General features: G+C 36.1%; 1 protein-coding gene and 1 long non-coding RNA gene across 5 annotated transcripts in view; one reads left to right on the plus strand and one right to left on the minus strand.

Moving 5' to 3' along the window:
- Window positions 1-19463, minus strand: part of FSTL5 (follistatin like 5) — a 387142-nt gene that overhangs the window by 111321 nt on the left and 256358 nt on the right. The gene's annotated exons all lie outside the window — the stretch shown is intronic.
- LOC308670883 lies at window positions 7709-19280 on the plus strand. 4 transcript variants are annotated; one of them, XR_014027103.1, is made up of 4 exons: window positions 7709-8891; window positions 9133-9309; window positions 17254-17372; window positions 18104-19280. It is a non-coding gene; the product is annotated as an uncharacterized lncRNA (long non-coding RNA). The 4 variants fall into 4 exon arrangements; XR_014027104.1 differs by lacking the exon at window positions 9133-9309 and adding an exon at window positions 14734-14777 and having other exon boundaries at window positions 7710-8891; window positions 18104-18680; XR_014027105.1 differs by having other exon boundaries at window positions 7712-9309; window positions 18104-18676.

The raw sequence follows: 19463 nt of genomic DNA on the forward strand, positions 1-19463 counted from the left end.
ACTGTTGAGTTTTCCAAATTTGCTGGCAAATTGAGTGTAGCACTTTTACTGCATCGTCTTTTAAGATTTTGAATAGCTCAGCTGCAATACTGTCACCTCCATTAGCTTTGTTGTTTGCTCTAAGGCCCACTTCACTTCACATTCTAGGGTCGAGGTCAGTGACCACCTCATTGTGGTTATCAGGGACATTAAGCTCGTTCTTGTATAGTTCTTCTGTGTAATTTTGCCACCTCTTCTTAATCTCTTCTGCCTCTGTTAGGTCCCTGCCATTTTGGTCCTTTATCATGCCCATTTTTGCATGAAACGTTCTCTTCATCTCTCCAATTTTCTTGAAGAGATCTCTAGCCCTCCCTATTCCTTTGTTTTCTTCTAGTTCTTTGCACTGTTCATTTAAGAAGACATTCTTAACTCTTCTAGCTATTCTCTGGAATTCTGCATTCAATTGGGCATATCTTTCTTTTTCTCCCTTGCTTTTCACTTCCCTCCTTTCCTCAGCTATTTGCAAAGCTTCCTCAGACTGCCATTTTGCTTTCTTGCATTTCTTTTTGTTTGGGATGGTTTTAGTTATCTCTTGTATAATGTTGTGAACCTCTTTCCATAGTTCTTCAGGCACTCTATCAGATCTAATTCCTTAAATCTATTTGTCACCTCTACTGTATATTCAACAGGGATATGATTTAATTCATACCAGAGTGGCCTAGTGCTTTCCCCTACTTTCTTCAGTTTAAGCCTAAACTTTGCAATGAGAAGCTCATGGTCTGAGCCACAGTCAGCTCCTGATCTTTTTTTTACTGACTTTATAGAGCTTCTCCATCTTTGGCTGCAGAGCACATAGTCAATCTGATTTCTGTGTTGACTGTTTGGTGATGTCCATGTGTAGAGCCGTCTCCTGGGTTGTTGGAAAAGAGTGTTTACTATGACCATCGTATTCTCTTGACAAAATTCTATCAGCCTGTGCCCTGCTTCATTTTGTACTCCAAGGCCAAACTTGCCTGTTATTCCAGTTATCTTTTGGCTTCCTACTTTAGCATTCCAATCCCCCATGATGATAAGGACATCATTTTTTGGTGTTAGTTCTATAAGGTGCTGTAGGGCTTCATAGAACTGGTCAATTTCATCCTCTTCAGCACCGGTGGTTGGGGCATAGACTTGGACTACTGTGATATTGAATGGTTTGCCTTGGATTCGAACTGAAATCATTCTGTCACTTTGGGGATTGTATCCCCGTATTGCTTTTCCTACTCTTTTATTGACCCATTCCTTCTGAGGGATTCTTGCCCACAGTAGTATACCTGATGGTCATCTGAATTAAATTCGCCCATTCCTGGTCATTTTAGTTCACTGATTCCTAAGATGTCGATGTTCAGTCTTGTCATCTCTTGTTTGACCACGTCCAGCTTTCCTTGATTCATGGATCTTACATTCCAGGTTCCTATGGAGATAAAATCTTTACAGCATCAGACTTTCCTTTCACCACCAGATACATCCACAGCTGAGCGTCCTTTCGGCTTTGGCCCAGTCGCTTCATTCTTTCTGGTGCTACTAGTACTAGCCCTCTGCTCTTCCCCAATAGCATATTGGACACCTTCCGACCTGAGGGCTCATCTTCCAGTGTCATATTGTTTTGCCTTTTGGTACTGTCCATAGGGTTTTCATGGCAAAGATACTGGAGTGGGTTGCCATTTGCTTCTCCAGTGGATCACGTTTTGTCAGAACTCTGCTATGACCTGTCCGTCTTGGGTGGCCCTGCACGGCATAGCTCATAGCTTCATTGAATTACGCAAGCCCCTTTGCCATGACAAGGCAGTAATCCATGAAGGGGATTTTGTATGTATTTAGTTCTTAAAGCTTTGTCTTGTGCGGCCAGATTTAGCCCATCTCTTTATTCAACTCTTCTTCTCTTGCAGGATCCAATCTGGGTCAATCCACAGGGTCCAAAGTTTTTCTCTGAGTATATCTTCTTGAAATACTAGCTTTACTGGCTTTAGTGCATCTCCTTCACTATCCTTCAAATAATCTTCCAATGGGTATTTTTCTTCTTCAACTATCTGGTGTATTTGCAACATTCCACTCCTACCTAGTTTTCTTTGTAAGTAGAGTTCAACAACATTGCTGCATGGAGGAAGGACATGATTCATTGTCAATATTTTTCTGGTCTTCCTATCTAGAGCTTTAGTTCTGCTTGAATTTAGTCTATTATTCTAGCTATATATCTAATGATTGGAACTGTCCAGGTGTTAATTGTCTTGCAGCTATTTGCTCGACCAAGTTTGGACTTTAAGATCCATTTTCTTCTCTTCTAACTTTTTAAATTAACTTCACTGTGGTTGATGTTGTCAGCTCAAAGGATGTCCAGGTATTTGTAGTAATTGTTTTTTCCAAAGGGCATATTGATTTATTCACGTTTCACTACTTTTCCCTTGTTGATGATAATGGTGGGACTTTTCTCTTGACCAAACTCCAATATGGACAGTGTTGAGTGGTGATTCTATTGAGTGTCTCAAATATGTATATATGGGAAATGTATGCTCACAAGCATAACATTATTATTACTATTATAAAATGCACTAGTGATTATTCAGTATTAAAAAGTGGTTTTTTTTTTAAATGATCCTGTATTATCTTTTTATCAGGGTGGAATTGGGTGACTGGATGGAGCTGAGCATTTACTGGCCAGATGCCCTTCCTGATGCCTATGTGGAGTTTGCAGCAGATATTTTCTCTTTGTGACCTGATAGAGAAACAGCTATTACTGCCTAGATTTGAACTCTCAACCTTCCAAGTAGGAGGTGAGTGTCTTCACCACTAGGCCACTGTACTACTATTAAAAACTATATATTGCTTTAAAACTTCTCTCTCTCTCTCTCTCTCTCTCTCTCTCTCTCTCTCTCTCTCTCTCTCTCTCTCTCTCTCTCTCTCTCTCTCTCACACACACACACACACACACACTCACACACACACGCTCTATCACACACTTTAAAAAAAATCATATATGAATGAATCAATTCCTTGTAATCTAGAAAGTAAGTTTCTATTTACATGATATCAAGCTTGTTAAAATTAACATACTTTATAAAGTTTAATAAATTATTACAAATTTGTATATCACTGTCATAACAGTGTACATGAATTCCTCAACGTTGGAGGAAAAAATAACATGAATGTTTTAGGTTGTTTCAGTTAACAATTCTCTGAAAAAAAATGGAAAATGGAATATGTATTTTGGAAAAGACAAAATGAGAACAAAAGGGGTTATAACAAAATTTATATATATTGCATTTTAATTATTAAACTATTAAAATAAGAATATATTATACAGATATATAATAACTAAATTTAAAATTGTACATTTTTATCTATCCTATTCAGGTCAGTTCTTTTTTTACCTTTATTCAATACCCCTTTGTGTCTCAACCAGCAAACATTATCCAGATTGGAGCTGACTAGTAGAATTAAGTCTACATTAAGCATGAATGCATTTAGTTTGCCTATTTAGAATGTAATTTAAAAGCAATCACCTCCAATGATATAGAAAAAAATCCTTTGCATATAATCTACAGCAAGGTTCAAACTCTTAATGAAAGACCATAAAGACCTGAAATAATCATAACAATAAACCCATAGAGTATTGTGATAGGATAGCTGTTATTTTTCATTCTGCAGTTTTAGTATCATTTTCCATATTGTGAGAAACGTATGATGCTATTATATGCCCTCTCTTTTACTGCTCCCTTTTGCTTTTAGTTCCCACTTTAAACATATGTAGTTCAAAAAAAACAGACTGCCATCAGTGGAACCGAAACACAGATCAGGTTTTTTAGAAAAGAAAAGATAATAACCTATTTTAAAATGTAATTTAAATGTAATTTTAAAATGGCAGTTCAGAATAATGCTACATTTGTAATAAAAACAGTTTGTCAGCATGCCAATCCTAGATATACAGCTAGTTTGGAATCTTTATAAATCTTTCTTTACAGATTCCACAAAAAGCTGGTGAAATGAATCTGAGTGATGCTTTCTTATTCTTGGAAAAGCACTTTGTTATTAGGTACACATTTATTAACAGTGTTAACTATATGCATTTAGGTCTATAGTAGGACAGCCTGCATATTAATACAGAGCTACCCAGAGAAAAGCAACATCTGCACTGGGCTTTGAATGTAGATAAGGTGCTGGGCAGAAGGCAATAGCTATAAAACATTAGGTCAGGTGACACAAATGCTTTTAAGGTAGAAAAATAATAAATTATATTTTCACTCTCATGTCTCCCCTTCCTCACACAGAGTTTTTTTCCCCTTTTTAATCCATGAGTATCATGTGTATGAGTACTGTACATAATTCCATCTGGCAATTAATGGAGTATGACATAACATTGTTTCCCATTTTATTTATTTACTTATTCTATGGGAACAGTCTTTCTGAAAATAGATTGCTCGGTAGACGTCCTTAATAACAAAAAATGGATATCAATATAATATTAAGCAAGCATGGGAGTTCAAAAGTGTAACTACTGTTATCTGTAGTATCTGTGTGCAAATGTCTGTACTGTAAAGAAGAAGAAGAAAATATACAAAATAAGATCTCTTGAAATCTATGCATGAAAAAAAATCTTATTCTATATTGGGCTGAAAATAGAAGCAAAAGCAAAACTAATATTTGTGTTTCTTTCAATTAAGTAGTTTGAGAGGGCTGATAATGCCCTACTGTTTATAGCAAACCATGGTTTATGGTTTATAATTTATAATGGTTTATAATTAAAATTAAATTTAAAAAGTATTAGCAATATATAAGAACCTCTTCAAAGTAATATTTATTTCTCTTTAAATGCTTCCTCTTCCCCCCCCCATTATGGAAAATATCATTTTACAAGGCAGAGAGCTTGAACTACTGAAAGTTACATTTCAAAATGTAATTCTCTGATAGCAATAAGTGACTTACAAGAAACAGTAATACCAAACCATCCAAGATAAATCAGTATTTGTTAATAGATAAGCAATCCCATGAAACCAAAAACCTACTTTTGCTTTCTCAAACAGAAAAAGACAGCCTAAGCTTAACAGCAAATAATAAATACAAGTTCAGTGGGAAAAGATACATAAATTTGTGCCCTGCTAAATATTGTTTTTGAAACTCAAATACTTTGGCCACCTAATGAGAAGGAAGGACTCACTGGAGAAGAGCCTAATGCTGGGAAAGATTGAGGGCAATAGAAGAAGGGGACGACAGAGAATGAGGTGGCTGGATGGAGTCACTGAAGCAGTAGGCATGAGCTTAAATGGACTCCAGAAGATGGTAGAGGACAGGAAGGCCTGGAGGAACGTTGTCCATGGGGTCGCAATGGGTCGGACACGACTTTGCAACTAACAACAACAAAATATTGGTTTTGGATATTTGGGATTTGGGGGATGCATTCTTATTCTATTTGATGGGAATTACTTCCCAAAGGGACGCGGTGGCTCAGTGGGTTAGGACGCTGAGCCTGTTGATCAGAAGGTCGGCAGTTTGGCGGGTCAAATCCTGAGTGCCGTGTAACAGCAAGCGCCTGTTACTCGTCCCAGCTTCTGCCAACCTAGCAGTTCGAAAGCACGTAAAAATGCAAGTAGAGAAATAGGGACCACTACGGTGGGAAGGTAACAGCGTTCCGTGCGCCTTTGGCATCTAGTCATGCCAGCCACATGACCACGGAGATGTCCTCAGACAAGCGCTGGCTCTTCGGCTTTGAAACGGCCCCTAGAGTCGGAAACGACTAGCACGCATGTACGGTGGAACTTTTACCTTTACCTTTTTACCTTACTTCCCAAAAGTTTTTTTCCCCAGTAAAGAATAAAAAAATGGTGAAATTATTGGTGAATGGATGCACTGTTATTGCACTTACTTCACTTATAAAGATGGCTAAGGAGCATAAGGGGGCTCCCTTTTCCTGAATGACTCTCCTTCTCTTTCTAGTGCAGGGGTAGGCAACCTCGGCTCTTTTATGACTCATGGACTTCAACTCCCAGAATTGGCTCAGGAATTCTGGGAGTTGAAGTCCATGAGTCATAAAAGAGCCCAGGTTGCCTACCCCTGTTCTAGTGCTATGCAGCTTCCCAGACCTCAATTCAATTTCCAAGGAAGACATTATAACATTGGGGCTTTTGAAATAATAATAATAATAATAATAATAATAATAATAATAATAATAATAATAATAATAATAATAATAATAATAATAATAATAATAATAATAAAAATATGGGAGATGGTAGAGTAAGGGAGATGGTGAAAGAAGACCAGAAAAGCAGCACTTTAGATTTGATGCTGAAAAGTAGCTTTGAAAGAGGTACGTGCAGGCTGCCATGTTGATACCACTTCCATAAATAAATAAATAAATAAATCCCTCCATCTATTTGACAGCCACAGGATCCAAAGGAAATATGCATTGGGATTAAAGAGATGTTAACAGCTTTGGATTCAAAGTACTTCTCATTCCTATATGTGGAAAATGATACTTCCTTCATAAGGAAATACAGCTTCAGAAAACTGAAGGCCAGACATTGGCAAGATAATAATAAAACAAATATTTTGGAATCCTTGGTATTCCACAGTTCAGTGGGTATTCTCTTCTATTAGATATGAAGTGTCCTTGTATACATTTAGCTACTTTATCTGACCTCCATGAATTATAAAGTTGACCATTATAAAATGTCATAATACATTAAAAAACTACATTTTACCATGAAAAAATAAGATCCTGAACTTAAGATAGCAATCCCTGCTAGATTATGTACAAAGATCTAAGACAGTTACTACATTTTGGGGATGGAAAAATTGCTTTCACTGCATTATTAATTCTGTATATTTTGTCATATATACAGTAAGTGTGTTAGCTTCATATTTAGAGGAGCTTGAACACTGATGTATATAACTCCAAGAGCAACTGTTGTTTACTATGCATAAGGCCAAATAGCTATTTATTTTTGGTTAAAACACTGTACTGTTTGGAAAAATAGACAAGAACTGTCTGAATCAACTTTAATATTGATTCTAATCAAATACTGCAGCTCCTCTTTCCAGCAAGTCTGATAAAAAAAAGTGGACTAGCACAGAGGAGGCAAAGAGATAAGATACTATAACATGTTTTCAAATTCAACCTCTACTTGAGTAGGTGTTTCCCTTTCTTCCCTTGAGAGAAAGATACACATTTTTATCAGTCTTATTTATCGGAGAAGCCATAAACAGGCAGCCGGCAGCATTCTGCATGTCTGGTGCAAAAAAATAAAAGTGGAAAAGTTAGATAATTCTCCTTTAATAAATAGAAAATATGCTTCAGTATGGTCTTCTCAAAATCCAATGTTTCAGTCTTCTGACATTAAGGCAGGCTACTTTATTATTCCTTGTCAGTTGGTTGTCCAGCTTTACCCTCCCCCCAGAAGACCTATAAAATTATTCATACAAATAATTAAGAATATGTCAGTGTGTAAGAATTTATGAACTGGAATAGCCATAGCAACAAACCAGCCAATGAGAACTGTTTTTGATTAACACACAGTATTGGCTGTGCGAGGCATGTGATCCAGCCTAGGTTTGGGCATGTCTTAGTCTTCTCTATGTAGTCTTCCCTGTGTCCTGATCTCCAAGTTAAGAGTTGTTGTTGTTCTCTACCATGTTGCCAAGAACTGAATGAAACTGTATGTATCATGTTTATATATACTGTATATTATAGATAAAAGTTTTCTAAACTATGCCTCCTGCTCATTTTGAATGTGTGTTTATTTTTTGGGCTTATTTTTGCGCTGGAAAGCTGTAAAACTCTAATAGGTTATGGGTCCAGATCCCAGCCAGCCCTTGCACACAGTTCAGACTGGAGGAAAAAATTGAGGCTCAACACGGAGTGTAATTAAGCTGAATGACTGCCTGAATTAAGAAAGAAAAAGGCTGATCAGATGAAGGATGGTTGATATAAAGGAGAGCTCTCTGCCTCGATTGGGACAAAAGAATTGTCTTATTTGGGCTGCAAAAATGAAATGCTTCCTGAAGGCTAAGGAGCTCTGGGATATTGTGATTATTCCACCCCAGGGGCAATTAGCAGCTGCAGAACAACGGAAGCATGATAAGGCACTGGCTTACATCATCTTGAATGTGGAAGATAAACAATTATTAAATGTAGCCGACTTAAAAACTGCAAAAGAGATTTGGCTGAAGTTGAAAAGTGTGCATGTGAGTGCTTCAGCATGCAATACAGTGCAATTATCAAGGCAATTGTACAGAGCCTGGCTGTTGCCATATGAGAGCATAGAAGAGCATTTGTTCCACATGCAGAAACTGTTTGTTGAATTAGAACAGTGAGGAATGCAGATTCCTGATCTCAGAAGTGCTGTTGGTACTAAATAGTCTTGATGAAACATGGGCCATCATTTCAGTTGTTTTTGAATGTAGACGTGAACAGAAATTAAGTATAGAAGCGTTTAAAGCCTGTTTTATTTCAGAAGAACAGAAACCCCATGAGGAGAAATTCCTGATGTAGGGGGCCAAGGAGCACAGAGAGCAAAGCAGCAGACTGCCTGTTTGCAAAGATCAGATTACATCTCAGCAGAGACTTACCAAAAAAGAAAAAAGAAAAAAGAACAGGAGAAAAATACATGCTTCATCTGTGGGGCTGAAACTCATTTAAAGAAAAAACTGTTTACAAGGAAGAGAAATAGCAAATGGACAAGCTGCTGTTTCAAATGTTATCTATTGTAATAGCAGAGACAAATGGTTAATAGACAGTGGGGCTAGTCAAAGAATTGTTAATAATTCTAAGTTGTTTTCCAGATTGGATTCAACTGGAGGAGATGCAGTGGCCTTAGCAAATGGCCAGGAACAAAAGTCATGGGGAAAGGCAGTGTGCTGATTCCATGTCTGGAGGAAAGGTTTAATAATTTATTATGTGTACCTGAAATGGAGCATAATTTACTGAGTGTCTCCAGTCTTAACAAACAAGGGTTTGAGACCACATTTGTAAATGGAAAATGATTCATAAAAAGAAATGGGAATGTATGTGCACAGGGCATAAAACAGGATAATCTTTATGTGTTGCAGACACAAAAGGTTAAGTGTGCCCAAACATTTGGTAATGTGGCACAACATGATTCATGCATTTATCTCTTGCAGAGAAAGCTTGGCCATGCCAGCTTCAGAGTGTTGCATAGGATGCCAGAGTTTGCAGAGGGATTAACCTTGAAAGGGTGTAAGGCATACTTAGACTGTGTAGTATGTAAATCATCGAAATCCAAGGTGTTCCCAGTGAGCAAGAAGAGCACAAGGCAGACAACAAGGATTCTAGAGCTGGTAAATGCAGATTTGGTTGGCCCAGTGCAAGCCAGCTTGGAAGCAGCCAAGTATGTGCTGGTCATTGTAGATGATTTCAGCAGATTTGGTTTCTGTTATTTGATTAAGACCAAAAGAGAGGTACAGCAGAAGTTCAAGCACTGGGTGAGCTTCGCAGAAAGAAGATATAGGCAACAGGTATGCCAGCTGCAAATTGACAGAGGTTCAGAATTCATGTCAACAAATTTTCAAGAGTGGTTGGGGCAGCTAGGAATAAGAAATAGATGCACAAATCCATACACAGCAGCTGAGAATGACGTGGCTGAAGGATGGAATGGAGTCTTGCAGACCATGAAAGACTCACTGCTGGAGGATTCTGGTCTGAGCAGATTGTATTGGGGTGAAGCCTTGTTCACTGCTAATTATTTGGTCAATAGGCTGTGGAGTTCCTCTATCAATGATACTCCATATGCTGTGCTATATGGGATAAATCCATCTTAGCACATTTAAGGGTGTTTGGAAGCAATTCATGGGTGCATTTTCCAAAGGCAATTAGGAAAAAAGAGCAGCAAAAGGCTAGAAAGCTCAGGTTCATGGACTATGAGCCTGGCACAAAGAGCTATTGCTTTAGTGATGGAAGCAGAAGTATAGTAATTTTCAGATCTGCTGGCTTTGCAGAGCAAAATTGGGGAAGGATTGATGCCAATTCTGGGGAGGATCCACTTAGTGATGGTGACTCACTTAGTGATGGTGACTCACTTAATGACGGTGTCAGCGTTCAGGGAGGAGAAGCTGAAAAAGAGTAAAAAAAGGAGTCAGAAGAAGACGGGGACTCTGATGTGAAGCAGGAAAGGGTTGACAGTCAAGGGCAATCCATGCCACGCAGGTCAGAGTGATGGAACAAGGTATTCTGACAGGTATTCTGCTGGGAAAGTAAAGGTGTGTAATGGTGGTATGAGCCAAGAAACTATCAGGAAGTATTGGCAGTACCCAAAGTAGAGCAAGAGAAGTGGGAAGCTGTAGGATGTAAATGGGTATACAAAAAGAAAGTGTTACCCAACAATGAAGTCCAATATAAGGCAAGATTACTGGCACAGGGATTTTTGCAGGAAAAAATGTGCACTATGATGAGGTATTTGCAGCAACAGTAAAAAGTGAAAATATAAGGTTGGCATTGGCAGTGGCACATGGGCATAAAATTTGGCAGAGTTGGAGGAAGAAATTTACATGGTTCAAGTGCCAGGGTATGAAAGTAAAAACCCTGGCACTGTGTATAAACTGAACAAAGCCATTTATGGGCTGAAGCAATCAGCCAGAAACTGGAACATCTATTTAGATGTGGCATTGAAGGGTCTTGGGTTCAAGAGTTGTAAAGCTGATAGTTGCATATATACTGCAAGATTCCACAGAGGGGATTGACAGTTATTAGCATTTGTGGATGATCTTTGCTTCATTGCAAAGGATCTGGCAAAGGTGAAGGAATTTGCTAATCAATTGGAGAAAAAGTTTGAATTGAAAAGTCTGGGTGAAATACAAAACTATCTTTGTGTAGCGATACAAAAAACTGAGAAAGGTGGCTACGTTCTCAGTCAAAGAAATAAAATTGAACAGCTGTTGGAGAGAGACAATATGAGAGATTGTAATTCTGCTCCAACACCTATGAGCATAGATTTTCACATCATTTTAGGTGAGGACAAAAGTGAAGCCTGTGATCAGGAGATATATCAGTCAGCAATAGGGAGCCTGTTATATCTGTCACAGTGGTCCAGACCAGACATAGCTTGTGCAGTAAGCATCTTTAATTGCTTTACTGCTGCACCAACACAGTTGCAATTGCATGGTGTGAAGAGAATTATCAGGTATTTGAAGGGAACTGTGAATTTGGGTCTTCAAATAAAGGTCCCTGAAGAATTAAAATTAAAATGTTATGTTGACAGTGATTATGTCAATGATGTGCAAACCAGAAAGTCCAATTCTGGGTTTGTGGTATTATCTGGAGGGACTTTGGATGGAAGTCCAGAAAACAAACAACTAGCTATTTCTACTGGGGAGGCAGAATTTATTGCTCTGTCTGAACTTTGTTCAGAGGCAACCTGGTATGTACAGCTGTTAAAGGATTTAAACATAGAAGTTAAAGAAGCTATAACAGTATTTGAAGATCATGCTGCTTGCATTAAAATGGCAACAGGTGACCAAGTGAAAAGTAGAAGCAAGTATGTGGACATTGTATTGTATTGCCTTGGTGGAGCAGTGGGCTAATGCCTCCTTAAGTAACACCAGCTGCCTGCAATTAGTGCAGGTTCGCATCCCACCAGGCTCAAGGTTGACTCAGCCTTCCATCTTTCCGAGGTAGGTAAAATGAGGACCCAGATTGTTGGGGGCAATTAAGCTGACTTTGTAATAATGCCTCTTGGGGTGTGTGTGAAAGCCCTAATAAGCAGGCATATACATAGAATGAAGGCTACTGCTAAGCTTGTAAGCCGCCCTGAGTCTTCGGAGAAGGGCGGGATATAAATGGAATTTTTTAAAAAAAATGTCAGAGAAGCCATCAAAAGTAAACTAATTCACTTGCTTCATTGTTCTTCAGATGACAATCTGGCAACTGTAATGACCAAGCCATTGGGTGGAGTACACCATAGGAAAAGTATTAAATTATTTGGTGTTATGTCTATTCCAGTCATAAAGGGAGGAGTGTCACTGTGTAAGAAATTTTATGAACTGGAATAGCCATAGTGATAAACCAGCCAATGAGAACTGTTTTTGACTAAGACACAGTATTGGCTGTGTGAGGCATGTGATCCAGCCTAGGTCAGGGCATGTCTTCGTCTTCTCTATGTAGACTCTACCATGTTGCCAAGGACTGAATGAAACTGTATGTATCATGTTTATATATGCCTCCTGCTCATATTGAATGTGTGCTTATTTTGGGGGCTTATTTTTGCACTGGAAAGGTGTAAAACTCTAACAACACAGTATTTTGAAGACACAACTAGTGACTCTTCCCCCCCCCATCTTGCTGTATATATAACAACTTTTAAATATACTAAATATACTAAGAAAAAATACAATTAAGTAATACAATGCTGAATGTTTTTTTAAACCATATTATGGAAGAGGAGTATGTGCATAGTGTATCCAACTGTTAGGGAATAATCTGGAGCTACACCAAATGTCCTTTCCTTCCCTTCCGTTACTGTATATATGCTGACATGATTGGATCCAGATTGATATGGAAAGATTACTCACTGTTTTCCAAATACAAATCATAAATTATCTGGCAAAATATTATCAATTCTTTACACAACAGTTTTTTATTTGTTTTCTCAAGAGCTGCTAATAAAGCTGATTAGGATCTATAACGATATCTTCATTAGTCATTTTCCCTTTTCAGTGAAAGCTTTTTTTTCAAAAGCTTTACTTCTGCACAAATTTACCCCCACAGCTCTAACTTAAATTTGATCTGAACCCAATTTGAAAAATATTCTGAGGTTATAATAACAAATATATTATTCAACTGTATTCATTGTAATGCCATTGTAAACAGGAAATACTTCACCCTTCCTTAGTTGAGGTGCTATATATAATTTTAATTTTAACCCATGCTCTTTTATATCGAAATATTCAGTATTCTGCTATTTCTGGACTATTTAAAATGAGCTAGGAGGAGAGTTTGAAATAAGAAGTAGGAAAAAAATGGTAAATCATTTTCATTGCAATATTTTTTTTATTCCAAGATAGTTTTAATAATTTCTATAAATTAAGCTTTTCTATAATGTTCCTAATAAATGATTTATACTTTGAAGACATAGCTTTACCAGATTTTCAGTATCGTAACTGAAGCATTTTGTGCTATATATTTCCTTAGTATGTTTGTGAGATGGAAAGATTTTATTCCCAATATGCAAATATTCCCTCAGATGCTTTTTATCTCATATAACTACAAAGAAGATGAAATAGCATACCATAGAATTTAAAAAAAAACCTGAAAAGAATAACAGTAATTAAAAATTACTGTTTCCTGCACTATTGTGAAATTCATGATAAAAGGCAGCTCAAAATAATAAAGAGAGTTGTGAACACTAACTTAGTTAACAGGTTTTTTTCTCTCTGAAAATATATAACAGATTAGCTTCATTTGGAATAATCTCAAGATATATGAAGAGCACTTAGTATGAAAGTACATAGAAACATTTATTTGGAAAATAGACAAAAAATATGCCTTGAGATCACTTTGACAGTGAGTGGGGTATTAATAGAAGATGATATTATTCATATCTGTCTTCCAGATATGGTTGCTTGCCTCTTCTGGTAATTGGGCAACCACATTGTAGGGATAAGCCCTACTTAGCTGGGTCAACAACTTTTTTTCTTTTTCCTTCCTTTTTCACACTTGTCTTTTTCGCTTCACCTTCCCTTTGTTTCCTACTACTTGCTTTTGTATTTTTGTATAGTATAAGCTAATGATATATAAATCTGCATTAAGATGGGGTACATGGACAAAAGTGTTTCTCCTTGCTCTTTAATCTTTTAATAAATCATAGTTATTGGACTGAGTGTATGTATGTATATACAAACAAACAAGGTCAATGGTAGATGTGCTTTTAATTTGCTCATTGTTGGACATGACATATGCTAAATATTTACATACAATAGTTTACTAAACAGTATTATCAGGATTTATTGATAAGCCATGTGTCTGAATTAAATTAGGAATCATTTTGAAATACAAATTTCAAATAATGCATAATACCACCCATTGCTATTTCATCTTCAAGGCAAGCATAGGCCAGAGATGCTCTATGCTTGGTGTTTCAGGGCAGGTTAAAGGAGTATTTTGTAACTCACCTGTTGCTTAATATCCGTGACAGTTACTTTAGCTCAACAGGCATTTTGCAGTACAGTAGTGTGCCTGTGATACAACAGTTCTACCATTAATACATGTGGGCCACAGGAGAAATCTCTGGTGTTTAGTGGAATTCTCTAAGGAGAAATGGCTTCAATCAGTCACTCCAAGACCAAACTATGGCTTTCTTGACAAAACCTTGTGGCTGCACACCTCAGTGGCAAATTGGAAATAATATTTAAAGTTTAATAACTTGATGTAATTTTTCAAGCCTCCAGAGCTTGGCAGGAACAAATTAGAGCCAAAGCTAATAATAGCACCATAGCAATTCTAAGAGGGTTTTTTTTCTCCATATATATATATATATATATATATATATATATATATATATATATATATATATATATATATATATATATATATATATATATATACATTGATTCAAATGTCTTAGTCTTAGTTTGAGGTAAATTTTTATAATCACTCTTCTCTGTCCCATACTGCATTTCAAATACTTTAATGTGCATGGAAGCTGATATGATTCCAACAAAGGGAAATATTTTTTAATTTTTATTTTATTGTATTATATTCCTGTTTTCCAGTGATCCACCAGCCCTATTAATTTTCCTTGGTGGTATCCAACAAGGTAGGAAAAAAACCTGACTTGTACTATTTAACTCTATCTACTATTTGCTGCCTGTAAATTAGCTCTAAGAGGACATAGAAAGAACAAAAGTGACTCATCTGATCGTGCTTTGTTGGTCAGTGGCTTTTTTATAGTATAGTGCTATAATCACAAAATTATAGAATTGGGACCAATTCTAACATTTGCCTCTGTGTGTGTGTGTGTGTGTGTGTGTGTGTGTGTGTGTAAAGGGGAGAGTATGGAAAGATACTCTATGAATCTTAACCTATAGGCACCTTTTGCACCAACTAACTCCACAACATGGAGATTCACTTTTAAATGTTGCTCAGAATGTGTAATGTTTAAAAATTGCTTTTATGTTCTTGCTAGCCTTAACAGTTTTAAAAGGAGATTAAGCAAACTCAGGAACAAATGAATTAGAAATCCATGGAGAACGTTTTGTCTGACCTGAAAATAGTAAGAGTAATGTAGCTTGAACCTTTTTAGTGTCCATAATGAATGTTTTAAAAGAATGCACTGCACTTCACATTCCATTTTAATTTAGAAAAAGTTTGCTGATATTGTTTAATAATTTTCAGCCTCAGGGAATATGCAAAATGGTATAGGGAGAGCCATGTTGTCACTATTTATTTATTTATTAATTAATTTAATTTATATACCGCCCTTCTCTCAAGAGACTATGTGAAGTCAACTTAAAATCTGAGAAAGTAGATAAAAGTAACCTGAGTTTTCTGTCTTTTAAACTTGATCCAAGCTCTACTGAGAAGTGATTGTTTCTTTGAAAGAGGGATCATACCTTCTATTAAGGGGACAGATCTAAGTGATGATTTGTCCCCTCCTGAACTCTTCCTCTCTGGATGGATATTAGGCAAATACATGTCACCCAATTTCCAATCTTCCCAACAAAAGGGAAGATCTTGGAAAAGGTCATGGAATATAGGAAAGATATGAGGGAAGGTTTGCTGCAGACTCTTGTCAGTTAAAGAATTTAGATTCTTTGGATTTTAGGAAAAGAGTTTCTCTGCTGCTGCGCCTGCTTTGTGAAACATCCTTCCCCCAAAGCTGAAGAATGCCCTCTTAGCATTCTTCAAAGAGTCAAAACCTGTCTCTATGGCCTTGCATGAGGAGCATAGAGAACCATGCAACTGTGTGGGGCTGACTAGTCCTTTGAGAGCTCCCCTGCATATAGTAACCCAACATTAAATGGCCATTTTAGGATTTTTCCTCCCTTTTTTTTTTAATCCTTTTATATCCCGCCCTTCTCCGAAGACTCAGGGCGGCTTACAATCTAAAGCACAAATCAATGTGCTTAGCAATAGCCTTCATTCTATGTAGATGTTTAACAATAGCGATAGCAATAGCAATTAGACTTATACACTGTTTCATAGTGCTTTATAGCCCTCTCTAAGTGGTTTACAGAGTCAGCCTATTGCCCCCCAACAATCTGAGTGCTCATTTTACTGACCTCAGAAGGGTGGAAGGCTGAGTCAACCGTGAGCCAATCAGAATGAGCTGACAGTTGGCAGAAATAATCTGCGATACTGCACTCTAACCACTGCAGCACCATGGCTCTTTTAATTGTAATTATTCTATAATTTTAAAATTTTAACCCTAATTTTTAGAGTTCATTTTAAAAAATCTTAATGCTAATTTTTCTGCATTGTATACCACCTAATGCTCCTCTTAAATAAATGAATAAATGAAGAATGAACGAATTAATTAATTAATTAATTAATTAATTAATTAATGTTATTGTAAGGGGCAAAGGGAATGGCCCTTAGGGACAATAAGAAGAATCACTATCAAGACAAAGGTCAGATAAAAGTTCAGGCAAGAATATAATGTGAGCAAATGTCTCAGACAAGCACCATCTTTTCCACTGGAATCTATGCTCCACAGCATGTTATTAATAAATAGACAAGACCCAGATAGAAATTTCTTGACATTAGTTTACTTTAAACACATCCTTGTTGGCCCTCTTACTCTGTCTTGTAGGGTTTGGCAAAGACTGTGTTCTTTTGCTTCATATTTGTGCAAAAATATGAACTGCCTATTGATAATAGCTTATTTAGTGTATTGTGTTTAATGTGTTGGATTTATGTGAACCATTTAAAACTAATTAAATGAGTTTATGAAAGAAAGAAAGAAAGAAAGAAAGAAAGAAAGAAAGAAAGAAAGAAAGAAAGAAAGAGAAAGAAAGAAAGAAAGAAAGAAAGAGAGGGAGGGAGGGAGGGAAGGAAGGAAGGAAGGAAGGAAGGAAGGAAGGAAGGAAGGAGAGATAATATTGGCTTGTATTTTTAATAAATTATAACATATACTACTTGATCCTCCTATTAAATCAGAGACATTTTGGTTGCCTTTGAACAACTTCTTCCAGACTTAAACTAAAAGCATAGAAGGCTACAAATTGAATAGACAATGGGCAGCTAATTTTTTCTCCCACTTTTTTCCTGGCAAACATCCACACTTCCATCAGGATGAATGGAAGGAGCAAAGCTTGTGTTGGCATGAATATGTAGCTATCGCCCTGTACCTTTGGAGCTCTACGTGAAGTTCTTCTATCATACATAAAAGTGTACTTGAGTTAATGTAAAGGTAAGTACAACTTGCCACCAACATCCAAAATTCAAGGAGATTAGAGAGCAGGATTAAATCTGATTTCCTACTGAATTTTATGCTGTTCATGTTGATTGAATGCCTAAAAAAATCCATCTTTGTTATCTTTGCACTGTTTTTACTGTTTTCCTGATAATACAAATAAGACCAAATGAATATAAAACTTCTAAACCTAATTCTAAACCAATCAAATAAAGCTAGTAATACCCTTTTCAGACTAACAGATGCTGTTTTGTGAACTATAACTCAATGGCAGTTTAATAAAATATGTTAGTTTGAAAAGGTATACCAGATTTTGGGATACTGCAGCTTAATGTGGTTGTCTTGCAATATCAAAATGATGATATTCTTTAAAAAAACTACACTAAAATAAAAAAAGAAAAGAAAACAACACAATTCAATTCCATACAATATAATTAAAATGTTTTTACTTTTAATTTGGAGAACAAATTTAACTAAGTTCATACAGAATTATATGGTTTAATTTTGCTCTCTAGTAATACAAAGCCAATGAAACATTAGCTTTGATTACTAGAGTCAATTTTCAGATGTCTTTAAATATCATTTCTTTTGCTATCTATAATGGAACCAGGCATTCTCAAAACACATTTTGGCAGCCTTTGGATTGACAAAAGAAACAGAAAAAATCCTTTGATTTTTTTTAAATGAAAGATGAAATTAATTAGAATGCTTACTTCTGCTCCTTCCAGATCAATTTTTGTCTGCATGCAGTGTGATAATGGAAGCGCGAGCCATAAACAGATCTAGACAATCAAGCTTCAAGAGTTCATATTTTCTCTGACAAACAGAACAGCTACTATCAAAGAAGCCTATATACCAATTGAATCTGTGCTTTAAAGCTTCAGCTTTGCAATTATTTATAATAGTGAAAAGGGAAGTTTCCTTGATTCAAATTTCCCTAAGTGTAATTGTCTGTATTTTCTGCCTGTAGGTATAAGTAGAGGAAATAAGAAGAGGGAAGTTGAATATCTCACCCTTTGCAACCTACTATAGAAAGTACAAAAAACAAATGTGCTAGTCATTTATGTATTGAGTTGTCATTTACCCAGAATCACAAAGACTAAAAGCCTGAAATTTCTTACAAAATACAGAGACTGGTTTACTTCTAATATATACCTTGTTTAGGCTTTCATACCAGTGTAAATTGGCTGAATAAAAACTGCTGCATGAAGAAAGTTGTCTGCTGTTTTGTAATCTTGTAAATATGTGTACAGAAGTATTATTGTAATTAAGAAATAATAAAAGAAATGTGGATAGTGAGGAATAGAACCTATCTGAATGTTCTGTGCAAGTACTGAAATATGTTTAACAATAACATACTATAAGACAAACATAATATATAAATATTAATTTAAAGGTTATCAAAAACATTACAGTTCAAGGTCACATACTTTCTCCTAAAGACATGAAAGGACAGTCCAGGAGTAAGTAAAAAACAACAACCACCCTAAAATATACTACTAAGAATGATTAATAAAGTGGTAACAGTGAACTAAAAATATTCCTTTTCATAGAGAAGATGATTCATTAATAATACAGCAGTAAAACTTGGTAGACTTTTTAGTCTTTAATAGTTAAGCCTAACAAATAAGAAATTTAAAATATTTAAAATATTCCACATAAAAACTCCACATAAAACAAAGGAGCTTCTCCGTTCTTGAAATAGAGACTTTTCAATTCTAGAAGGAGGCAAGCTTAAAGAAAAAGAGAAAGTCAGAACTATTCCTAACAAAATCATAGAAGACCATGTTTTCTGTTTATTGATCATTTGATTTCTGAAGAGAAAATAAGATTTAAGAAGATTGCAGGTTGCCCAGCATTTATACTAGTAATATACAGTATCTTATGCAGCTGAGACAAACATCATAAACTCAAGCAACAGTATAGGATGGCAATATGTATGATGTGCAGCTTTCCAAAGTTATAAAGGAGTTATTAGGATTCTGAAACTCTTGAAAGTTCTTATTAATCTCTATGTTGTTTTTTACAAGCTTTATAAAGAACACAACCATGTATCTATCTTGCATTTGAATGTCAGTTCAAAAAATA

Source organism: Vipera berus (genome assembly GCF_964194415.1).
Source record: "Vipera berus genome assembly, chromosome: 7".
NCBI lineage: Eukaryota > Metazoa > Chordata > Lepidosauria > Squamata > Viperidae > Vipera > Vipera berus.